The 24670-nt window shown below is 46.3% G+C and overlaps 2 long non-coding RNA genes across 4 annotated transcripts in view; one reads left to right on the top strand and one right to left on the bottom strand.

Moving 5' to 3' along the window:
• The window catches only part of LOC139053779 (uncharacterized), a 37213-nt gene extending 13983 nt beyond the window's left edge, over window positions 1-23230 (bottom strand). The window contains exons 1-4 of one of the 3 annotated variants that reach the window (XR_011510773.1): window positions 22792-23230; window positions 20035-20125; window positions 17938-18027; window positions 16621-16717 (exon numbers count right to left, since the gene is read on the bottom strand). This is a non-coding gene — a long non-coding RNA (uncharacterized lncRNA). Of the gene's footprint in view, window positions 1-16620; window positions 16718-17937; window positions 18028-20028; window positions 20126-22791 lie in introns of all 3 variants that reach the window. The other 2 variants (XR_011510771.1, XR_011510772.1) reach the window with 2 other exon arrangements.
• Window positions 11547-16781, top strand: LOC139053780 (uncharacterized). The gene is made up of 3 exons (XR_011510774.1): window positions 11547-11676; window positions 14879-15251; window positions 16643-16781. It is a non-coding gene; the product is annotated as an uncharacterized lncRNA (long non-coding RNA).
• Window positions 23231-24670: the final 1440 nt, after the last annotated feature.

Genomic DNA, 24670 nt, shown 5'->3' on the forward strand with positions numbered 1-24670 from the left:
CATAGTTTGCGGAACCGGTTTGTGTCACGTGCACGTACACTTCCTGTGTGATCTCCCGCAGAGCGTTCGTGCGCTCCACTGGCAGACTAGGATTCGTGAAAGCCGAGCGCTCGCTCGAGGATTCAGGCGGCTGCTCCAGTTCGACCAGTGAAAAACGCCATTAGAAATGCACATCGCTGCCGATCGCAGCACACTGCACGGAGGAATTTTAAGCCAACCCTACCCATATTATGCAAATCACCTCAATGACGTCCGGGGGGCGAGCTATCCGATTGGCTGACGAGGGCGCGTGATCGATGATTTTTCCAACTTTACGGTAACCAAATGATGTTTGTAAAAGTTGGAATGTTAGTTACTTTGTTTTTATAAAAAGAAAGTAACATAGAGGCAATGCACAAGCAAAATTTTTCAGTACACTTAAGCACTTCCTGCACCCAGCAAGTGCCGTCTGCTTGTGTTACAACTTGCTCCGACTTTGACGAGAACTCCGCCGTCAGTGTCGGTCTGTCTTTTCGCGAGCGCTATTATTTGACTTTGTTGCATGTTGGACTGCAAACGTAGAGGCTGGCAATATGTCAAGCTTCGACATCGTGTCCCTCTGTGCGCCAGTAGACGAGCGAACTGACTGCAGTGCATCGGAGTGCCGCTATCGGATCGGCGCCTCGATTTGCGCCATCCGATAACAAAATGTTACATCCGTCAGTAACAAAATGTATTCTTCTTTGCTGCTGGTGTAAATTTTTCGCAGGATTGTTGTTGTTTATACGTTGTTTTGTAAATGTTTAAAATGTTTTACACTTGGTTAGAGCAATATCAGCTCTTTGGCTGGTTAAGCTCTGTGCCCACGGGTGGCTGGACCGTGGAGACCTAATCAGGCAGCTGACGTACGTCTACGGTTCATCAGTTCCTTCATCATCTTGAGTTTATGCTTCCACCCTTTTGTCGAAACGTTCCGCTAGTGTGTGCTTAACCGAATACCATACACGTTCGGCGCTGCGACAGAATGCTCGCAAGGAACGCTGCTTCGATAGATCTCGCGTGGTGTGGACGGCCAAGCGGCCAGCGGAGAGGTTTCGCGCGGGCGGGGGGTGTTCCACAACAACCGGGAGTGGACGATGTGACGTCGCATCGTGATGGAGAACCAGTGAAGGTGGAGCTTAGCAACGATGGCTCGGCGAGCGAGCTGAGAAGGAACAGCATGGCTAGGGAGAAGGGTACCTTGTAATTGCTTGTACCTTCATTAATACGTAACGCTTCACTTAAATTGTGGTGCGAATGTTCTACTTAAGCTGTACCCTACGCGTCTACAAAATTTGTCTGAACCGCTTCAGGGGCCCTTTAAAGGATATTAGCCTGTCAAAATGAACCCGGAGTCTGCTAGTACGGCGTGCCTCATACTCTAATTCTGGTTTTGGCACGAAATGCCCCATTAACCAATTCAAGTTTAATACTTCTGCCACAATTGGATGTGCCATGCGAGGCAATGCCTAAGCTTAACCCACTCCGAGGTTATGAAATGCGGCGCACAACTACGCCTCAAGGAAACCCCTCTCCCTGTGTGTTCTGCGCACTACACAGACAAACAGCAGTGGTGCACGCAAGGTAACGTGATAAACTAAACGTTGCCGAAATTAAACTTTCGTCATTAACATCGGCGCTAATTATCGTCAACGAAAGCATCCATGACAGAATGCTTCGCTTAAATCTATTCCCACACTGCGTGGCATATGCATAAAATTTTCGTTCTCTGCCTTTCTTTTCTTTATATTTAACTATGTTGCGAGTAAAAGTCAATCTGTCATCCGAAGTAGTCGAGCCTAGACTTTACGCTTACGTGCCTTAGTATTGTAATAGTGCCTATGATAGCCGTCTACCTATGATAATAACCAAGCACCCGCGTCAGCGCACAAGTTGCAGACGCTGAGAGTCTAGCACGAACTGGAATCGCTTGCCTGCTACCTTGAATGATTCACTGTATGGAGGCGACTTGAGCATATGGGCATCTGACTCAAGTACTCATTGAAGCCGTTCATTAAAATCCACAAGCTTGTCTAACGCTTATATTTATATTTTTCGACGCAGAGGCATAATAATTTCACACGAGAAAACTGCTACATTTTCTTTTACAAGGAATTGCCTCTATAAGTTGGTGATAGTGCGTTGTAGTCGCAGATCCCGAATCGCACACAAAATACCTCTTGCATAAAAGTTGGCAGCCAGCGGTTTTCGCGTTTCCTCGAATGAACGGTGAAATCGCGACGAACACCGGTGGCGCGTATTTACGCTGGTGCTTTCACAACCAGGGTTCAACACCCCGGGGTGCATATTCAGCGATGTTAAAGCGAAGGGAAGCGTTTGGTTTTTTTTTGCGTCGCCGAGAGGGCGATGTTACCAGCTGCCAGATTAACGTCGCGTCCCCGCACTTGAGATGCAGATCGCAGGCGTCAGCATCGCCGTCAAGAATTGCGCACCGGGCTTCGCAATCCGGTGGTCTAGGCAACATTCCCGTCCCTTTGGACGGACGGGCGGCCATTTCGTTCTTGCAAGTGGCAACTCCGGCACACCTGTAAGACTGTCGCTTCTAGTAGCACACTCGTTGGAAGTCGGTTGCGGTTCGGTACTGCATGTTTCCGACAAGGCGATGATGTCTGCTTTCGGCGTTGCGCAATTCACTTCAATGTATGGGGCGTGTAGACTGAACATTGAAGGACACGATTGAGACGTATCCCGTTCTTGCCGACCGTTGGACCTTATCGATTTTGTGATCAAGTGGTTAATTACCGCTTATTTAAAAAAACTATCCCGTCACGAAGCGTTCGATTCGCGGTACCACTTCGCTGCTTAAATGTAAAGTCATTCTTTCAATTTATTAGGTAGAAGCCTTCAACAGCGGTGGCACGCAATAGTGCGACGTACACGAGCCGCAGAGGGTGCCTCTTATCCCATTTGTGCGCAGCCGATGATTTGTCGATGGTCATTGCATTGGCTTGTACAAGGGGAAAGCTGACCCTCTCGCAAGTAACGTTATCGCGCATGTACGAAGTTACGGTCACATTGCGCCTGGATATGGGAACCCACTGGGGTCGTATTGCAGGCTGGCGCACTCTAGGATGTTCTGCCTTGGCCTTTGCGACGGCACCCGCAGATGCACCCGGAAAGTCCCGAGTCACAGACGCTGTGCATAGTCGTTCTTGTTATTTCCTATGTAGCTTAATACAGCCGACTTTGCAACGGACTAAGTCGCCTTTGTTGACTGTTACGATGGAACGTTTTGCGATGTTCAACCTGAATTCTCTGGGCACAGAACACAGGGCATGCCATTCATTCACTCACTCTACAGAACAGACCTGAAGGAAGCATTGCTCATTGGCAAAGCTTTTTGGCGGCGCAATTACGTGCCATCGTGACACGTTACGTGAACTGGCATGAGCGCCAGAAGTGTAAGGTTATTCACCCCTTTCTTGACTGCGTCGGTTTGACTGTGTCGGACTGATTCGGTTGAACCCTTTTCCTTCCTCCTCCCTGGTCAGTCGTTGCTGTCACATGTGAACACGGAGGCAAGCGCGGCAGTCCCTGCAATGCTTCTGCAGGGGGAGGGAGGGGAGTCACGCCTAATTACGGCGTCCAGAGCGCATTGTGTACCCGCTATGTCGAAACGTGGCTGACGTCACCTACCTTGCCTCCTGCACCCCTGCCAGGAATAACACTGCCTACATTGACCGGTTTTCCTTATCTAATTGGCTCTCAAAAAGCGAGGAGTACGCTGAAGTAGAGAGGCTTTCGATGGGGCTCAGCCAGTGCAGAGAATATAGATAACCATATAACGGCACTGGCGCTGGCATCCGCGATTGGTCCGCTTCCCCAACGTGATGAGCACTGGTTGTGCTCATCACGTTGTCACAGAGACGCGATCGTCGTGTCGGGCGCGTTCCGATACGTTGGCGGCGCCACTGCGTCATACCATCGGTTGCACTATGGGCGCTGGTTGTTCTCAACAACCTGACGTCACGTGTGCGCGCGCTGACGCTACGTCGGACTACATTCAGCCACACAAAGGGCAACTCCGGTGTTTTTTAAACCAGATAAGACTATTTTGAAGTAGTATTGAAAGCCGCTGGGGTGGTTCAATTTGCATAGAAATCGAACAACAATTTAAGTAACCCATAAACGTAATACTGGAACGGGTGCCTGCATTGTGTAACGTCACGATGAGTCGATGACGTCAGATCATACACTACCACAGTGTAAACACGCATAGTACAGCGTAAACGCGTGGTAGACACGCAATACACGTGGCGCTGACGCCAAAGAAGCGCAGCTGATGGCCGATGACATGTCCTGACGTGATTGACAGACAACGTGATTTCAGCGACAGTGGCGGCGTAGTCTTTGACGTCAGAAGCAGGGGGTGGCTAGAACTCGCGACCAGTCTTCAAAATTCAGTTTAAGTAAACCTAAATGTCTTTCAGCCATATTGTTTGGCACCGGTCGATAACCAGAGTGCAAAAGCGAGCGTATTTACAAACGTTTATGAACAGAGATGGACACCGAGAAATCGACAGGGTTGACCTTTAAGGATTTCCATCAGTCACTGTCGCAGCAGAGGGAAAGGCCGACGCACGCAGAATCACCGCCGGCGATTGCCTCAGTGAGGAAGGATTGGGACCGATTGGGACCTTGCCCCACCCTATATCACTCTTGCGTATAATTATTCGCGTCACGACACTGCCGGTTATTCGCTGTTCTTTCTGCTGTTTGGCCGAGAACCCACATTGCTACTGGACGCATCCCTTCCATCCGCCGCAGCAGAGACCACCGAAATGCACTTGACGCCATCATGAGGGCAGGGCAAGCACGCGAAATTGTCCGCGCTCGCCTCCTGTACTCGCAAAAAGAGCAACGGCGTTTGTACGATTGCCAACACAGAGACGTCCACTTTTCGCCTGGATCTCTGGTACTCCTGTGGTCCCCGACTCGTCATGTTGGTCTGTCAGAAAAACTCCTGTCTCTGTACACAGGCCCATATCGAGTGCTGCTTGCCGTGACCCCAGTTACGTACCAAATCGCCCCAGTCAGTACCAGTGCCTCATCTGCCTCGAATTTCACTGACGTTTTGCATATCGCACGCCTCAGACCATATTACTCTCCTGTTATCACCGCTATTTAGATGCACCGGGACGGTGCTTCTGCCACCGGGGATAATTACGCATGCACATTGAATGTTTCTTATGGACGATGCACGCGGGCGCCCTCACAAAGACGGCGAACGCTCTCTGGCTTTCTAGCTGTCGGCTGAACTGGCCAGCGCTGCTTTATCCTTAGTAAACATGCATTGCAAATAGTCTCCACTCCTTAATCCTTTTCTTAATCCTTTCACACCGCTCATAGGCCATGTAAAATTTCTGGCCCAGTCGATGCTTAACGATAACAAAAAAAGAAAAAAAAAGCGGTACATCCTCGCAGCGTTTCTTGCCTTTTATATACATGGCCCATGATTGGCGATAATCTTTCTCTTTGTGGTCAAAACATGCTATACAACAAAGCTAACATCCCTTGAGGTAAACGCGCTCGTCATCTTTCACTGTGAAGCAACTGTTTACTCGCTAAATCTTTCGTGCAACTTTTTGTTTTCTTTCTTCTACGCGCAGGTTAAACGATAGACGACTGAAGGACTGCTTTCAGGGGGCAGCACAGCGTTTCGCCAATCAAGTGGCCTGTGAAGCATGTCTGAATCCTCGGAAGATGTGGCCAGCGAACGTGCACCCGACAAAGTCAGCACCGACTGGAGTGCGCTGAACATCCCGTGCACCAATTGTGCAAGCTGCAGCTTAATGAAGTACCGTCGTGATTTGAACAAGGTCCTTCTAGGTGCTGGCCTAGAGCTTGGGCACGACGGGCGAGGAAAGAGCAGAGGTGCCGTCCTATTCGAGTGTGACCAGGCATACGCTTGCGGGTTCACTGAACACGGCCCGGGGCACGTTTCGCGCGGAGCGAGGGCACTGGATCTCGCCGAGCGTCTACTCGCCGAGCATCGCTGCATCACAGCGATAAAATTCAGGCCCTTTGTGATGGGTCGCGCTTCGATGCGTTCAGCAATCAATCGCAATCGCTTTTTGAAAAGCATTACCATCTGCCGAGGACTTATATTATCACCTCTCGACGACCCTATCTTGCTCGAAACGCTCAATCCTATCCCTCAGCGTGGAAATGTCGCCTTCAATGTCAGCGAGATCGAGGAGGAATGGGGAATCGACGTGTCCATGCCTGGAAGGTCACTCGGATTAGGCATGGATCATCTGACAACACTCGACGTGTCAGAGGTTGAAATGAGCGATAATCACGCATGTTGGCTGATACGGGAGCTCACTGAAAACAAGAGCATCACTGAACTGAGTGTCTCGCAATGCGTGTTCGGCTACCGCGACGAAGCTTCCAACGCGCTGTTCGCCAGATACCTCGGCAAAGAAGACTGCGTGCTGCGCAAACTGACTCTGAAATCGGAGGCCTTTTACTACAGAGGGTTGCCCCTGAGGGAAATCGTCGACGCAGTCTGCAAGATCAATACGTTGGAGGAACTGAACGCAGACATCGAGACGACGAGCGAAGTATTGTAAGTATAGCTTATAATTGCATTACGAAGCGATGCTACCAAGAGGGCATCTCGCAGCATGCATTACGGGAATTTGGCTGCTTCTCCCTGCAATGTCCAACATGTCATATAAGAAAATTTGAAGCATCATACAGAGTGTGAAATGTAATTTAAAGGGAACAACGTGAAGCAATGCCTTTATTATTGTATTTCATGAGCTGTAGCAAGATTTTCAATTAGTGAGAGTTCAGCGAACAAATTAATAATTGTATATTTGCCACACAGTTTATTTAAGCTAACGCAGATCTTTTTTTTTTTTAACGAAATCGCTCTTCATGGCTTGAAATAAAATGGCACATGTTGTTTTATACAAGGTGTCTCAGCGAACATCTTCAAACTTTTTTAAACGTTGCCTGTGACAGATAACTCAATTCTAGCTTTTGAGCAGGTCTACTCGAAGCGGCCGACACTACTTGCACAAGAAATTGAAATCCAAAATTAACTAATTAACAAGAATTCACTAATTAAGTTTCAGCTAATGATCGTATTACCCATATTGCATTTTAAAATTCTAGCAGTGGACTTCGCCTCTTGGAACGAATGTTTAACGTGACACCAGTTTCCAGATATAAATTCCCGAACTTCGCGGAGAAATGCATTGGCGTTCCAGTTACTTGTGTACTCCAGTGCATGAAACGACGTTATGTTAACAATTTAAACCAGCTCATAAACTAGAATTGTTATATCTGCCACAGGCATCCTTTACAAATTTTTGAAAGTGTTCGCTGAAACACCCTGCGTTTCCATGAAGTCGAACTAGGATTGGAAATTGTGTGCTTATGAACGCGATTTAGGTCACTGCGAGTTTAGTTATTTTCTTGGACTTTGGACTGTCATTTGTTGAGATTGCCACAGGTGTCGTGTATTCAAGCTCGTGTTTTATTCGTTACTCTATACGACAGCAGTGAATGGTCATTAGCCAAAATTGAAATTGCCCTTAAAAGGATACGAAAACGCTCTTTTTAAGTGATTGTGATTACGTTTCGCTTTCAAATGAACGCTAGTAATTGCGAAGGAAAAGGATGAGCACCGCCAGAGAAAAGACCAAGCTTGGTTGTGGTTGAATCTTGTGCCGGAATCTCAGCCCCTCATTTCGATATGATCTCATGGATATCAAAATGCCTTTTTTTTTTCACTGACGCCGTTTCATTGACGAGACAGTTGTCGACACCTTGAGGATCTTTTGAAATATGATGTGGTCCTTATTTCTTGAAACATAAATTCTCTTTTACACGTTCAGAAACGTCGATTTCTGTTTCTTGCAGTTCAATGTATTGGAGCTCTAAAACACTTTTTTACTTGAGGCAATATTTTTCAAGAACTATATTTTTTTCTCCATATGTGTTTCCAGCATGAGCACGGTCACTCTCATCGCCGAAGTCATCACACGCAGTGCCACACTACGCCGGCTGAGGCTACCTTCGACGTCATGCGAATGTCTTGCGTCATTCTGGAATCCATATCTCCAGCTTCCGGATCACCAAGCCGCGAAGTACATGGAGTCCTTGTGCCAAGCCCTACAGAAACAGAACTCGACGCTCAGCCAGCTCTGCATCGACATGCGGACTTTCAGAGAAGCAGATTGCAACGCCTTCTTCCATGCAGTCGCAGACAACAAGGCACTGAATACGGTGGTCGTCAACACATTGCCCTGCATCGACGGACTCGGCAGCGTCTCCAGAACTATCCGGGAACGGGGACTCGGTGACCGCGTTGTCGTCAAGGGACACTGCAGGCACGACAACACAAGGCAGCTGCAGCAGTGCCCGCAAATATGCAATGCAACCATCCATGCGGAGATTCCAATTGTCAACGTCCCGCGCTCGATAGTCCCATCCTTACGTGTTGTCAGCGGTTGCCATCACATAACTTCACTGCGGGTTGTATGCTTTAGCTGCGAACGCAATGAATATTCTGCCTTGGCAGCATATATAAGGGGAGCTACCACGCTCACTGAGTTAGAAATAATGCTGGTTCCCACGCGTATCCTTAGGAGAAGCCCGGAGCTTCGGGAAGTGAAGGCAGAACTGGTGTCAGCTCTAGCTTCTAACACCAAGCTAGTCAGAGTGAACCTCAAGGGTTTGAAGCTGTCATACGACGACTTGAAGGTGCTCGCGCGAGGCGCCAGCAGGAGCCTCAGCCTCACCGAATTCGCCGCAACTTCTGCGTGGATCTTTTACGAGAGGCGTGCTAAACAGGTGCGCAGCTGTCCTGTACGCGTGACCGAAGCGTTGCTCGAAGCATCCGACTCCAAGGACGGCGCGCTGGCGGACATCATGGTATGACTCTGTCCTAACATCTTTTTTGTCTGTTCGCCATAACAAGGAAAGTGATAACCTACTAAAGACAACGCACGCATAGGACTGTTCACATTGAATCTTCTATGGAAGTTACTAGGTGGAACTCTTGATTGTCATTAGCATATTGCGTCCTAAACGCCACCATTGTCCTTGACCTGCGCATATTCGCAGAGACTAATAAAACTGCTTTGAAGACAGAGTACTTACCTAAATAGAAAGCTAAATGGTGCCATAAGGGCGTCGCTCGAGGCTACAAGTAGCTGCTGACAAATGTTCGTATTATCCATGATTCACATGTTAGCTGAATGATGAAGATTTCCCTGTGGGAGACTCCGTAAGACTTACGGAGTTAATCTTGGTACCGACTAGTCGGACAGTAAGCTTCGCTTGGTCGTTGACACATAGGACTGCGACACACTGCGCCTTTCTTTTCCTGAAGCTTTTAAACTAATGAAGTGCATTGTTAAGTCTCCCATATGCAAAATTGTCCCTCCGGCACTTGAATGAATGAATGAATGAATGAATGAATGAATGAATGAATGAATGAATGAATGAATGAATGAATGAATGAATGAATGAATGCTTTATTTAGACGATACATTGTCTGGTATGTAGGAGCTGAAGACAGATGCAATGTCTGACAAAGGCCCCCCTAACCGTACATTGCTCAGGGGTTGGAACATCGTGAAAATACAGTGGAACAACGTAGAAACAAGAAAAAAAAATGTATGCGGCAAGCAATCAAGGATACAAAGAAGTAAGATTCTTACACTTTATGCATAATATATCATCACTAATGCGCGAGAACATCGAAATATTTTGACAAGCGAATAATACGTATGTCCGTTACAAAACATTATATAGCAAATAGGAGAAAAAATGTAAAAGAAGAAACGACTAAAATAAAAAGAAAAGTTATCGAGACCACAAGTACCGTTAAGTACAATTAGGAACTTAGCATAAAATAATGCCTAACCTTTTTCTTTATACTATAAGCAGATCTGCATTCCTGAATCATAGTAGCGATTTCTAGATTTTAATTCCGGAAATGAGGTATTAGGTAGGCGAGTGTCTGAGTACCATATTTGGTTCTAAACATAGCTGTTCTAAGTCGGTTATGCCTAACGTGATATTGTGAGTGGTCGAATGAAAAAAATGTGAACAGGGTATTTGGGTCATGCAAAATTTCCCTATGTGTAAACATAGCGAGCCTTAGTTGGAATAGATAATCTATTGTGAGTATGTTTAGCTTGAAAAAGTTTGGTGCACTGTGGTGACTACATTGAAGGCTTTCTATGCAACGCAAAGCTCTTTTTTGTAGGATTATTAACCTATCTAAATTTGTCTTAGTAGTTGTATCCCAGATGAGTGGACAATAGTGTATATGCGAATGAAAAAGAGCACAGTATAGCAGTAGGTATAAGCAATTTGGCACCAAGGTTCTGGTACTATCCAACATAGAAATACCTGCACATATTTGCATGTATCTTGTTTGTATGGTGCGTCCTGCTCAAGTTTTTTTCAAGGACGACACCTACAAACTTATAAGCAGAAACCTGATCGATAGCACAATTCTTTAATCTAAAACAGGTACTATAGTCATCAGTTTTCTTACGGCTTTTCAAAATATTATACTTTCTCTTTTGTACATTTCATTGAAGTTGATTACAATGCAACCAGTTTGATAGATTAGTTAACCATCTATTAGCTGCCTTTTCAAGTTCAAATAAGTGTTTACTTGTAAAACAAATACTTGTGCCGTCTGCATTAAGAACTATCTCAGGAGTTCACAGTATGTTCACAAGGTTATTTATGTAAAGAATAAAGAAGAATAGTCCAAGGATAGAGCCTTGCGGTACGCCATATTTTATCCGCTGTAATTGGGAACGGTAACTATTTAGGCTAGTAAATTGCACCCTGTTGGATAGATAACTGCCTATCTGATTTAATACCAAACCTCTAACACCGTAGTGTGGGAGTTTGCGAAACAAAATGTGATGTTTAGTAGAATCGAATGCCTTTTTAAAGTCTAGAAATAAACCAAGAAGGTATTGCTTATTATCAATATCATTACTAATTTTGCTTTGATATCTAACAGCGTCGTTTCAGTTGATTTCATTTCACGGAAGCCAAACTGCTGTTTGAAAAGCATTTCGGGGTAACCAATAAACTTCATTATACGTGATTTTAATGTATATTCTAACACTTTATAAAATGAAGGTAGCACAGATATAGACCGATAGTTATTCAAGTCATTATGAGAGCCACCTTTGTGAATCACTACTACTCTGCCTATCTTCATCCCTTCAGCAAAGTTACCCGTAGAGAAAACTTGATTGCAGAGATGTTAAAGTGGGCCACATAGTATTTCAGCAACGTGTTTAATAGGGTCAGCCTTAATATTGTACCGCTGTTAGCAAAACAACGATATTTATTAAAGGCGAACTTGTGCGCACAAGTAAACGTCACTGCGGTCGCGAAGAAGTCCGCGGCAGTCGCGTTCGCAAAACTGGGCTCGAACCGTCTTCCTCTTCTCCTCTCGTGACACCTCGTGCGCGTGGCGCATGCGAGCCGGGTCCAACTGGCTGCCCGTGCCACGAAGATCGCTGCCTGTTGTTGCTGAACAACACCACTGTACGGCGTCCACAGTACCCAATGCAAAGGGCGTGCGACTTGTAGTGGCAATATCATCACAGCCAGCGGCAGTATTCTTATTTAACGATTTAGGTATGTAACTATTTCTAATTCACTACATGGGGCCAAGAAAATAGATTGCGCGCACGAAGAAGAAATGTATTGTTCACAGTCATTTGTAGTACCATTTGTCTGACCTGCTGCACCAGAGGTTAGGAACAGATTATTCAATTTGTCCACTAGGTCGGCTTCAGTGAACCTAACGCCGTCATGGTTACTGTCGTAGGAAGGCTAGCCTTTGTTTTTCTTATGAGCAGACGTGCCGAGTTCCAAGCTTTCCTGGGATTATGGCAGACCCAAGCAAACCTTGCCTGATAATATTGAATATTAGCTCTCTTCAAATCTGAGTTCAATTTCTTGCGAACTTTTTGTATTCACGTAATATAGATATGTCTCCTAGTTTAATGAAGTTATGGTATAGTTTATCACGTTCTCTAATTCTGCTGTAGAGAGATCTGTTAATCCATGGTTTCCTGAATTGCTGTGCCTTTTGTAGTATTCATCAAATTGAACCTGCTTTTCGCCTTACGTTCACGTAAAGACTCTTGTTCGAGATATGCGAGTATGACTGAACCACCAGAAAGCGTTACTGCGAGACCGGTGAGGTGCTCGAAGCTGGGTGTGGCACAACGATTATTCTTTGTTTCGACGTCCGAAGCCACCTTGTAATCTCCAGCTTCACCATTCACCTAAGCGCGAAGAAAAAAAAATACTACGGATCTCCACAGCCGACCACACTGGAATCTGACCTGCGTGTCACTGGAGCAATGTACATTGCAGAGTCGAACGCGCTAACCACTAAGTAATCGCGGAACATCGATGCTGGGTAATTAGTTCGAGGCTTCACGCTCCAGGCTGATTCTCAAAGGAGTGCAATATATTCATGCATTTAGAAGGCGAGAAGGAGCAGCATTGCAGTGCGCGAGGTTTACAGTACGTGGGCACTGCAAAACAATGTGTTCTTGAGAAGATGGCGGTGTTCTTTACGCGATGTTCCTCGTTCTCATGGTCGTGAAAATAGCGCCGGTGGCACAAAACAGGCCCTACATGACAATGATGATGAAAGCTTCAAGCAGGGCACGTAACCACGATAGGAGATCCACCGCAATTTAAAGTTATTTGTGGAAAACAACCTGAATATGCATCGCCAACGTCGATGCTCAACAGCGACGTCTAAGCTTCAAACGTCGCACGCATATCTCGTGGAGCCGCACTCCGTTATTTCGCTCCACGCGTCAGTTGTAGTGAAAGATGTTGGCTCCAAACTCTGCTTGAAAGTCTCAGGCGGGAACTTCGAAATGACTCACCGGGCCTTAAAATCATGTAGCGTTTTAATAGCGCAAAAATTCCTTCACCGGCGTCCTACATGCTCATACAAAAGCCGAATTATTGAAACGCTGGAAGGAGACTTCCAAGTCGCAAGTCATTTCGAAAGCTACGCTGGGGTGACTAGATGTTGCACTGAGACTTTCTGTTAACGAACGAAGGAAATACTAACTGTGTCTCTTTTACACAAAACAAAATTAAAAAAAACGATTCACCAAGTTTACCTCAAACTTATTTAAAACCTAATGTGTTGAATGGTCGAGAACAAGTGGAAAGGAATGGTCGCAAACAAAGGAAACTGCAAATATACAGTGCTAGAATGTTCTTGAAATAGTTTACTAAATAAACGTAGGCTACTTCGGCAAGGGGAGTCTGAGAATGCTAAAGTCTCTGTGTGAAGGTAGTTCAAATTTAATAACATGTTCAGCGTCACGTAACACGAGATCTCAGGTGAGTAGGCATGTGGCTAATAAACCTTCGCACGCTACCTAATGACATGAAGGCTGCCAGATTCGAGACCCTCACCACCGGGCAAAAAGAAGGGGGGTGTTACACATACGTTTAGCAGGAGGGGTGCTGGCTAACAATACTACGGCCCCATTTGTATATCTTGTAAATATGGATACCCAAGTTAGTGGCCGGATTGATGACCTTGGCCGTAGCACAACTTGTAGTCCAACGCACGCGTGATGCTGAAGTTGTGGGGCCAGCTCCCAACGGCGACAAGTTACCGACTCGTCCGCTATCATTTCCATTTTTCTTCACTATTTTCCACATTTCAACTACAGATAAATTCACCCATGCTTTCCCTGGATTCATTGCATGTTTTCTATATTACATATATATATACACGCGCACACAGACCAGGCAAGAGCAGTAACTCATCGTTGGGGACACGATTTATGCCAAGTATGTTTTTAGTAACCGGTAAATCCTTCAAATTATGTAGCTGCGGAGCGAGCGGGCTTGCATCGGCTTAGTGCCTAATAACACAAGCAATCTATCTTGTCGGGAGATGCCAAGTCTCACGGCCCATTGCATTGCCGAGGAGGCATGTGTTACGCACTGCGGCCATCACGATGTGGCAGCACGCTTTTCAATCACGTTGGACACTTCCGTCAACTGCACACGTGCGAAAATTTTGTGAACGAATATATTGCGTACTTTGGTAGAGTGAAGAAATCAGGAAATTTGCAAGCTAGATTTGGAATCAGCTCGCACAGCGGTGATTCGAGATTTCTGTGAGATGCCTTCGTCCTGCAGATGACGTAAAAATAGAATGATGATGATGATGATGATGATGATGATGATGATGATGATGATGTTTCTGCACTTACAGCGGCGTTCGCCTGCAATGTTTGTTTGCTCTATGGGAAATGTTGTGGTTGCCCTGAATGGCGCTTGACGTTAAAATGCTCATAATCACATTGCGTAGACTTCATGTCGGCTATCTACGAGATTTAGTCAAGAGTTCGACGAAAGTTCGTCTGGTCAGGTAACATGATGTTGAAGAAATTACGGCCACTGACCAAGTCAAGGTGAAAAACACACAGAGACGTTTCGGGACCCGTACGGGTTCCTTGATCACACTCGAGTGTGATCAAGGAACCCGTACGGGTCCCGAAACGTCTCTGTGTGTTTTTCACCTTGACTTGGTCAGTGGCCGTAATTTCTTCATTATCTACGAGATTACTTCTGGGGTGAAGCAAGCGATGCTGTGATCGAGACGGCACGTCATGTTTTTATAGTATGTGCACGGCTATACCTCCAATTTCCTTATCGATTCGCACGCGCTATCCACTTCAGCTCCGTTTTCGCGTAGACGATAGAAATGCTTGAAGCGTTTGACTTTCGCAGGCTTACATTTCTTTAGCTTTGTACCAACCGTGGCTCATCTCTGTACACGCAGGAAGTGGCCAGGAAGAATGCATCCGCCGTCTTGGACGCTGCAGACTTCGTGCTGGGCGAACAACATGGCGTCGAAGGTGCCCGCGCCGTCGAGCTGATGCGTGACCACCCTCGTCTCCTCGAAATGGTGATGGAAGGTGCTTACGTCACTAAGGCCGAAGCCAAGAAGAGGATCCGCAGCGCCCTGCTTCGCGTCCGCCGCAGCAGCATCGACGAATTTATGACAATGACTGGCGTCGTCAAGGAGGCGGTGCAGTGCCTCAGTCATCCCGGCGCCAGGAGGCTTCAGCTCACCGACATTGGCCACGACTGCTGGCTCCACATTCGAAGTTTCCTGAAGATAGCGGACGTCGTGCCACGTTGAGCCAGTCAAGGTCGGTGAAAACAATCTAGCGGCTTTATTCTTCGCCGTTTTCATGGGGTCGGGGCTTGAAGCAATAGCTCGTTTAACAACGCATGAAGAGAGCGAATGTGGCTGTCTATAAACAAAAAATGAAAATAACACAAATATGTCGAAGATTTCTGAAAAGGAATTCGACAGTAACTTGCGATGAATTTGTTGAGTTTGTCACATTCCTGCTGCGGTTGGCATTAGCCTTTTTATGACTTAATCGTAAAGCTCAGATTGATTTTTCTATGCGCCACATATTTGGTTTGATAGTATAAAACGCCCAAGCTCAGAAGGCGTATAAATAGTAAATATTCATTATGGTTTTGGATAGTGTTTCATTCACATGGGGTATTCACCATTTTTCATAAACAATAATCTTGTGATCACATCACAGACAAACCAATTGGTTCTAGATGGTCGGCTTTCTTATTCGTTGACAGCTGTACAGGCGAGTGAGTTTATTCAAAGGTGAACATACCATGCCACTTAGGCAGGCCTTGTTAGCTCAATCAGTGAGAACAAAATGGTAGTAGGAGGAATAGAATGAAAGGGAAAAAACAATAATAAACGAGCTTGACAGTTGAGATTCCGTGTAGCATTTACCAATAGCTTCTTTTTTGTGGCCGTGTATATATAACGTATAACGAAATCTGACATGCCATTACATCTAGTCATCTTTTGCATTAACCGAATGTATTCGGCATTTACCATATAAAGAATGCCAACATCGCTAAACGAACCTAGAACATGTTTTATACTAGCTGGTCTACGGACTACATTTGGTTTCATTTCTCGGGGCCGCGACACAGGGCCGCGCAGTAAGTAACTGTGTAGGACACAATTGAGAATTTCACTCGAGTTAATTAAATGATTTTTCATAAATTAACTTGCTAATGGCCATCTTTTCCTAACGGTTTTATTTTCAAGGCACACAAATTAAGATGTTACACAAGTAAAAATATGACGTTGAAAAGAGTTAGGTGGCGGTTGGTCATACTTTCTTCTTGCTCTATGTATATAGTACAAAAAAAGAGAGACTCGAAATAATAATGCCCAAACTTCAACAACTGTCAGTACTGTCATGACACAACGACACAAACGGAACATATAAAGTGCGATTGATTGAAAGATTAGACTTCTGCAATATATATTTCATTCGTAACTAAAACAGAGTTTTATAAGATAGAAAATGGTGGAATATACGACCTCTTATTTTGAATGAGTTGGCATGCACGAATGCTTTTATTTTCTACACAACTTTCAGTTTGAGACGGAGACGAGGAAGGGTGTTCACACATTTGCATGATTATCACATCATCGTTGTGTTGTTAATGTTAATCAATAAATTTTACCAATATCTGCTTTATTCTGCAGTCTTCGGCTGCAGAGCTTGGCAGACTGAGGGCAGAGGCAACCAAGCTGGCTCCTCCTGCTGGCGTCGAAGTGCGGCTGTAAAGAGAGGCTGTTACGTTTCAACTAGTAGGGCTCGGTTGCCCACCTCTTGATTTTTCCCACTCGTCACATCGCCGACTCAAGAAGCTGTTAGGAAGCCACTGAACACCGTTTGCCATCACCGATCTGGAAGTGTTCCAGCGTGTATTCACTGTGTGGTGGCATTGAAGCAGTGGAGGAGGCGTTCGGTCGTTTTCATCTTATATTTCACGTGACATGAATGGTGATTGGAGTTTGCTTGACACGTGCCAACTTTGCAACTATAGTGGCGTGCGCATCTTTCTTTATAGGCCCTGATTTCAGTCTTCAAACAAAGCTTATACGTATATCTTTCTCACCCTATACTACGTTTAGCTGTTTTAATTTGCATTGTGCACTTCGGAGCGAGTGATATGAGGCACTTATTAGGCGCTAGTGTTCTGCAAAGTAATGTCCGTGGTTTTATTGAGGTAATTAGTAACATGCAATAAAGCGGACGTGCGTCTTCCAGCGTGTCTGAGACCATGTGTTCGAGTGCCGAGACCAATCTTGTTCTTTTGTATCACTATCTCCGTAAAGTGTCAACTGTAAGTCTTGTACTGTGCATTGAATCGTCATGCCTGACGAAAGTAAGAAATAATCCATGCATGTTTCTGCAGGGGAGCCCGAGCTAGTATATAGAGCTGGAATCAGTTCGCTACAAGCATTTACTGTGAGAGACTAGTGACGAGAACTCGAGCGTACTTGAATTAAACGTGACGGAGTTTCGTATATTTCCCTCAACGGATTCTCATTCCCTTTTAAAGAATTGTATTTAAGTTTCTTTTTTCACGGGAGAAATGTCAATTACGCAGTACCACGCGCTCGACATAAACTGTTAGGTATAGTTATTTATCGCACTTGTTACCTTGGTATGTAATGCTACACCGACAGTCAGAAGGCGTTTCGTTTTTGAACTAGAAATATAACAGTATGTATCAATCTGATCTTAACCACGCCTTGATACTACTATGCTGGAACTCAACGGACACAATGAGCTTCCCAGACCGAAAACAGTAGTGATGTTAGGATTAGCCATGTATATAGATTGCCTAACTCTATTACGATGACATATTGACACAGTGGATGTTGGCGGCATGTATTTGGAGGGCGGAGGGCAATGAAGGACTAGGCGCACTGACAATTTCTAGTAATTTTGCCTCCTTAAAGTGAGTTTCATTCGTGCAGGAACCACTGACCTTGTGTTAGCAGCAGAATGTCATAGCCACAGTGACACGTCAATAAGCCGGAGAACAAGTTCGTTGTCGACAGATTTGTGTTTTTGTTGCCTGTAAGTAAAAATTGCAATAAATGAGCGTGTAATGGCAAAAAGACTGTTTGTGGCCTTTTATTGAATACAGTGCATGCTGTGTATACAAGAAATGCAAAAATTTAACACTCCCAGGGTTAGTTTAGTAGCAAAGCATAAATACCCCAGAAGGTGGATGGCAGAACGGCGCCGCAGTAGCCCAACTAGAAAGAGTATCGCTTTATCCACTTTCATGTCCATTCATTTAGCAGCTCTTCAATTCAATTAGTAAGTAAAGTGATTTACCCTATTTTGTCCTTGTTGGCTTTTTATGATATGGTTAATAAAACTCAGGCGTCTCGGTTCCTCTTCTTCTCGATCATTACATTACGAGGGTCTCGAATCCGGCAACATTGATGCCTTTAGGTATATTGTGTGCGTTTATAGGCCGGTTGCCGTCACCCAAATAGATCACGTACTCGTGCCGCCTGCGACAAAACGGATGTTCCACATACGACGCCTAGGTTCGTGAGTGGTGGCGCTGGCTAACACTCCCAGGGTTAGTTCTAGCAGTAAACCGCAGAGACTGAATGGCAAGCAGGGGCCGCCGCAGTAGCTCAGTTGGCAAGAGCATCGCACGTTTGATGCGAGCACGTCGGTTCGTATATTACCTGCGGCCAGTTCGTCCTCATACACTTTCATTTCCATTAGTTTCTCATTTCTTTAATTAGGTGTGTAATTTCACCTATGTTGCTCTTGGTGTCCTTGTTTGTTGCCTTATGATATGGTCAACAAAAATGGGGCCCCTCGGTTATATATATATATATATATGTATATATATAGAGAGAGAAAGGGACGTGAAGGAGAAGGAGGAGTGGTATTTTTCGACAAAGAATGCGCCCCCCCCCCGAAATATGTTTCTCGCTACGCCACTGCCTTCGTAGGCTAGAGCCGCACTTGTCATCGGCTTCCCACCAATGCCAGCGTATCATCGATATCGCACTCTCCTATCGCCGAACCTCGCCCTCTTTTGGCGGTGGTTCAAAATCTTGGGCATGCATTGCTCACAAAAGAGCCGATAACCGAGATGGCCACAAATTAAGGTGTGAACCGAACCTGGACTAATGTTCACACACTCTGCCAGTTCATCGATACTTATTCTCCGTTCTTGCCTAATCAGCTCACCGACCCTTGTAATCGTGTTGGGCCTGATTGCATGGTGGCTTTGGCTAGGTCTTGGATCGTCCTTGCAACTTTCACGTCCATGTTTGAAACGTTTGCTCCAACACTTTACAGTGGCCAATGAAACGAAATTTTCAACATAAAAAACAGCCACAATTAAGGCTACTAATTTCCCTTGGGAATCACCTGCGGCAGTCAAAAACGTTGTTCAACTTTTGGAGCGTCCATTATGTCACGTAACCATGCTCAACCAAGTCTATCAGAGCATTAAAGAACATTTATCCTCACACCTGCGTGTCGTTTTTGTAAATGAGAGATGCATGTGTGCTACGCGTATGCCTGGCAGATCAACCAAACCATTATTGCGTATGGTGGGTTGGCTCACTTTCATTTGACTTGCCCTATAGTACACTAAAAATTCGAAGATACAATGGAATATACAAATGCGAAGATACAGCTTCATAGAGGGCAAAAGAAGTGTCACTGGAAAGAATGTTCACTGCTCATATGTGCACAAATTCTCGCAACATGGGAGGGAGAGAGAGAAAACAAGGATAGGAAAAACAGCATCCGGTTTGCTACCCTACAATGGGAGTTGGGGAAAGGACAAGAAAATTGAATATATGTATAAGTCTCCAATAAATCTAGGTATCTAAGAAAAATCCAATGTATTCATTGCAGCAAACAAGGCGAATAAACATGTTGCGAATCACAGATTACAGAATACTAAGGCCTCCTGATAATCGCGGTCTACGGGAGGCGGCGCGCTACCTCCCCGTTTTCCTCCCTTGCACACACAAGACTGCGCCACCATCGTGGGAACGCATGCCACTGCCCTCCACCGCCCCTTTTCACTCACACATACAGCATGCGGCGTGCGGTCACGATGTTACCGCCCTCTGACTTTATACGCAACAGGAGGGAGACGGGGACGGCAGGAATGCGCCTGGTGTGTCCTATAGGAGAAAAAGAAAGAAACAAATAAAGCGCCGTAGCACAGTACGTCACGAGCCCATGCCAGCTAGCCGGCAGGTTATGCTATTGTGTCATTGGGCCCACGAGAAGTGCAGATAAAATAAGATGCCAGAAATTTCATGGGTGCTCCTTTTTGTTCACAAGAGACTGTGGAAGTGTTCTTGAAGTGCACAGATGACTTACCCTCGCCTCCTCATATAGTTCCCACGCTTACGCCGATTACGTCGCTTCGTGGTCAATCTCTCGGCCCTGTGGAGCCTTACAATACCCTTACCACGTTGAAACTTCCTGTTGGATCCTGAGACGTCAACACCCTCTACTGTAGTCCCGTAACTGCCGCAACTGCGCGCTCCTACCACAGGTCAAGATACTCAAAAAACGCAAGCGGTCGCGTTTAGGCGGCTCCAGACAAACACATACCCACACCCAAGGTACATTAAGAGAATCGCAGCGGGCAATTGTGAAAGCGACCAACGTAGGCTCTGTTCGCAAACAGAGACACTCGCACACATAATGTAGGAATGCACGTCGCTCCCACCTTCTCAACCCCCGGTCAGCAGCGAGACTGACTGGACAGCCTGGCTCAGGTCCGGGGACGTCACCCGACGACGTCAATTGGTGGACTGGGCAGAGAAGGACAAGCAGGCCCAGTGCCTTACTTGAGCCCGAACCCTTAGCCACCTCCCCCTTTCTATAAAGCTTACCACCGCCAACACCACCACTTCCATTTAAGACATCTTCACCTACGTGATCGACACCACCGTAAACTCCGAGCAACGGAATGACCTTCTCTGTCTCCTCGACAAATTTCCCCGTGATTTTGACTGCCATAGCGCTTCTCTGGGCCGAACGGAAACTGTGTGACGGTATTAACACCGATGCTCAGTCGCTGCTAGAGCAGCGACCATACCACGTATCATCGACAGAACGCCGCGTCATTGATTACCAAGTAGGTGAAATGCTAAAGCGCGGTGTCATTGAACCGCCAGCTGTTTTAGTTTGAAAGTAGGATGGCTCGGTCACTTTTGCGTCGATTACTGTCGCCTAAACCATCGTCAAAACCTACGCCAGACTACGTGTTATAGATATTATTGGAGCGGTATGTATACACCCCTCTGCAAAAGTACATTCGCTCTGGCACACAATGTCAACGCCGCAAGCATTGTCCTTGTCGCTCGTCTGGACCAATGGAACCCTTACAGTGCCCGACCTTTTGACCGGCTTGGGATATACCTATACAGGCCTCTGACATACAGAGCTGCTGACAATCGTTCGGTCGTCGTGGCTATAAACCACCTCACGAGGTATGTAGAAACGGCCGCTTTGCCAGGTGCGACGGCTCCTCACGTAGCCTCCATCCTGCTTCAACGCTTCGTTCTACGTCACGGCGCCCCACGCGAACTTCTGAGCCACCGATGCCGCGTCTTTCTCGCCGATGTCATTCCAGAGCTTCTCACTGAATGTCGCGCTATTTATCGCTGTATGAACGCATTTCGCCTGCAAAAAAAACGGCTTGACAGAGCGCTTCAACCAAACTCTTGGCGACAGGCTTTCGACATATGTCGCCTCCAACCACACCAACCGGGACCGCGACATTCCTTACGTAATATACGGCTGCAAAACGGCGCCCCAGGCGACGACGGGCTTTTCTCCCGTCTTTCTACTGCATAGCCGAGAACCGTCATCTCCCATTGACACTATTCTTCCTTACCGTCCCCAATTTACAGAGGGTAGAATGGATTCCAAAGCCTCCCGGTATACAGAATAATGTAGACAATTGGCATGCGCACTTACAACACAAGAACAAGCGCTGCAGAAATTGACGATTTGCAAAAATGCTGTTGCGCATGCCCGAACATGGCTCTCACGAGCGCCCTATATAGCATCCATTTCATAGCTGCTATGTCGCATGCAATCTGTCCTAGTCGGCGCATGCGCTCTGCCCTAGCGGATTAGTCGCGTAACGTTTTGGACCGCAATGTCCCCCGAAGAAAAAGAAAGCGCCAGGACGCGCGCTGCTGGAAACACTCGTGCCGTGTACCGTGTTGGCATTCTACTGGTAGCTCGATGTCGGTGCTGTGCCGAAAACATGCGTAGCGTAAGACCAACTCCACTTTACGATAGGAATCCGCCAGCGCTTCGTCCGGGTCGTCCAGACTGCACCGTGAGCCGGGCAGTTGCCGCCTTTCATTGATGGCTAGCAAATTTAACACAAAAGCTGTGCGTTACACTTTGACGACACTTAATTAGATCAGGCCGCTTACGAAGTCTTCTTGCAACGTCGGTCCTCCCTTGCTGGTGGTGGCCGCGCGTACCTGACTTCACGTACTTCAAAGGCGCGGCAACACTGGGTCGATACGAGACCGACAAGACATTCACGCCAACGATTGACCGACTATTGTGCGCCACCTAAACGATTTCATCATACCAAGTGACAACGGTGCCACCTATACGAGCGCTAGTTCTCATACTGCGACGGGCTTTCTTGGCGACGGCCTCGGCAAAATCAGCATGCCAACCATCGTTCGACCGAACCCCACGCCATCAGCCGTCGAACCGACAACACGGTAGCGACAGCGTCTTCGCTATTATATATAATTATACGTGGTCAAAAGGAGCCAAACACGCCTACCAAGTTGAAACTCACCAGCTTCAACCATATCAAGCCGTGCCTACGAAGTTTGAGCCAATGTCGATCCTCTTCAGCGAAGGCTAAGCCTGGCGCCGTCGAGTTCGTGCACCCTCTACCGGTGGACCTGAACTGAACTGTACGGAGTTAGGTCGAACGAAACTGCTTATATAATGAAGTTCTGGCCTTAGCAATTTCAAATCAACTATACTTCACTTCGCATGGCACGCACACCATGACCGGCAATCGGCGACACAGCGCTGTGCCAACATCTGTACGTCACCTTATACCTGCAGGCTGTCGGGAACATTCGCTATGCGCATACGGGTGGGTCCGTACGTGATGCTTTGCCGACACATTTCACAATCTCGGAGGTGCACTGTTTGCCTCCGCGTCAAACAGTAAACAAGAGACGGTGCATTCCGTATACCGCAGCATAAACATCCGTCTCGCTCAGTTATAGCAACGCCGTGTGAGCGATGGCATCCGCGCGTTTTCGAGAGGGAATAAACAGCCTGGAATTGAGCGCTCATGAGAGCGCAGTTTTCTCTAATAATGCTCTATGGCACGCGCGAAATGTAACTATGATGGAGTTAAAGAAAACCGTCCATCAGTGATAAATTAACAGCCCGTAATATGTGTATCTGGATCACAGCTGCCGTTGCTTAAGTGGCTCGGCCGTTCATATTAACAGGCCTCGGGGTGTAACCACATGGCACATAGGCACATATATGTATGTTTTGCTAGGTCTTTTCATTATTCCATATCAGCCATGCACTTCTTCCACAATATTTGACGATAAGAATGATCGCGGTGGTACATGTCGGTATAAACAAGTGCGCGCGTTGATAAATCCGACGCAGAAGGCTGCGCTCGAAGGCTTCTTGAATATGCGAAATGTCTAAATACTGCGTGAAAAGATTACAAAAAGCAATGTCCCAGTATAGAACTCAACGAGAAATTCCTATAGGCAGCCGCGTCGCCCACCAGGAACTTGGCGTGCCTTTATCGGCCGCACTGCATGTTTGCAGAACAGCGCACTCAGGCCTGCTCACCCAGCCATATTGTTTCTCAATATATTACCTAGTAGAAGGAATCTGGCGCTGCTGCGTTAGAGTACACTCTAGCTGCGCTGTGGTATGCATGAGAATGCCGGTATATTGTGACTTCGGATGGTCATCGTTCTCGGACAGCAAGAGAAGCAAATTTCCGTCTGTCACAATGACTATTTAGCTGCTACAACAGCACGTAAAAAGCTGATTTATCTTTATTATTACAGAAAAACATGGTTTTGTTTACCTATGAAAACTTGTTATTGCATGTGCAATTATATGAACACAAAGGAACTTTCCTGGTCAAAGCACTTTGACACAGTAATAGGAAACTGTCGCCGCAAGTTGTTTCTAAGACGCGTATTAAAATCCTCCACACCAACAGTACGCCTGTTGGCATACAAAACACTCGTCCGCCCCGTTTTAGAATATGCTATAGTTATAGGGGACCCGTTCACTGAAAGGCGATATTGGAAAGCTAGAAAGCTTACAGAAAAAAGCAGTTCGATTCATCTACAATACATATGGGCGTAGTTATATTACTACTAACATTTTATCTCGGAGCGGCTTGCCTTCTATAAGTGATAGAAATCGTGTATGTCGTCTAAAATTCTTTTTCCAACTAATAAATGGTCACTACAGTATCGACACGTCTCACATTAGACAGTTTTAGTTTAGCGTACGCAACTATAGCGTACGCTAAGCAGCGCACGTTTTCTACAAGTTTAGTTGGCCGACGATATCTTCGGATCTCTGAGGCCATATTCCGTCGTTACAGCTATTTCGCGCCTGTAGCGATAGGCGGCGCTGACATCTCAAACGCTTCTTTCGTTAGGCTTTGATTC

Source organism: Dermacentor albipictus, unplaced genomic scaffold (assembly GCF_038994185.2).
Source record: "Dermacentor albipictus isolate Rhodes 1998 colony unplaced genomic scaffold, USDA_Dalb.pri_finalv2 scaffold_208, whole genome shotgun sequence".
Lineage (NCBI taxonomy): Eukaryota > Metazoa > Arthropoda > Arachnida > Ixodida > Ixodidae > Dermacentor > Dermacentor albipictus.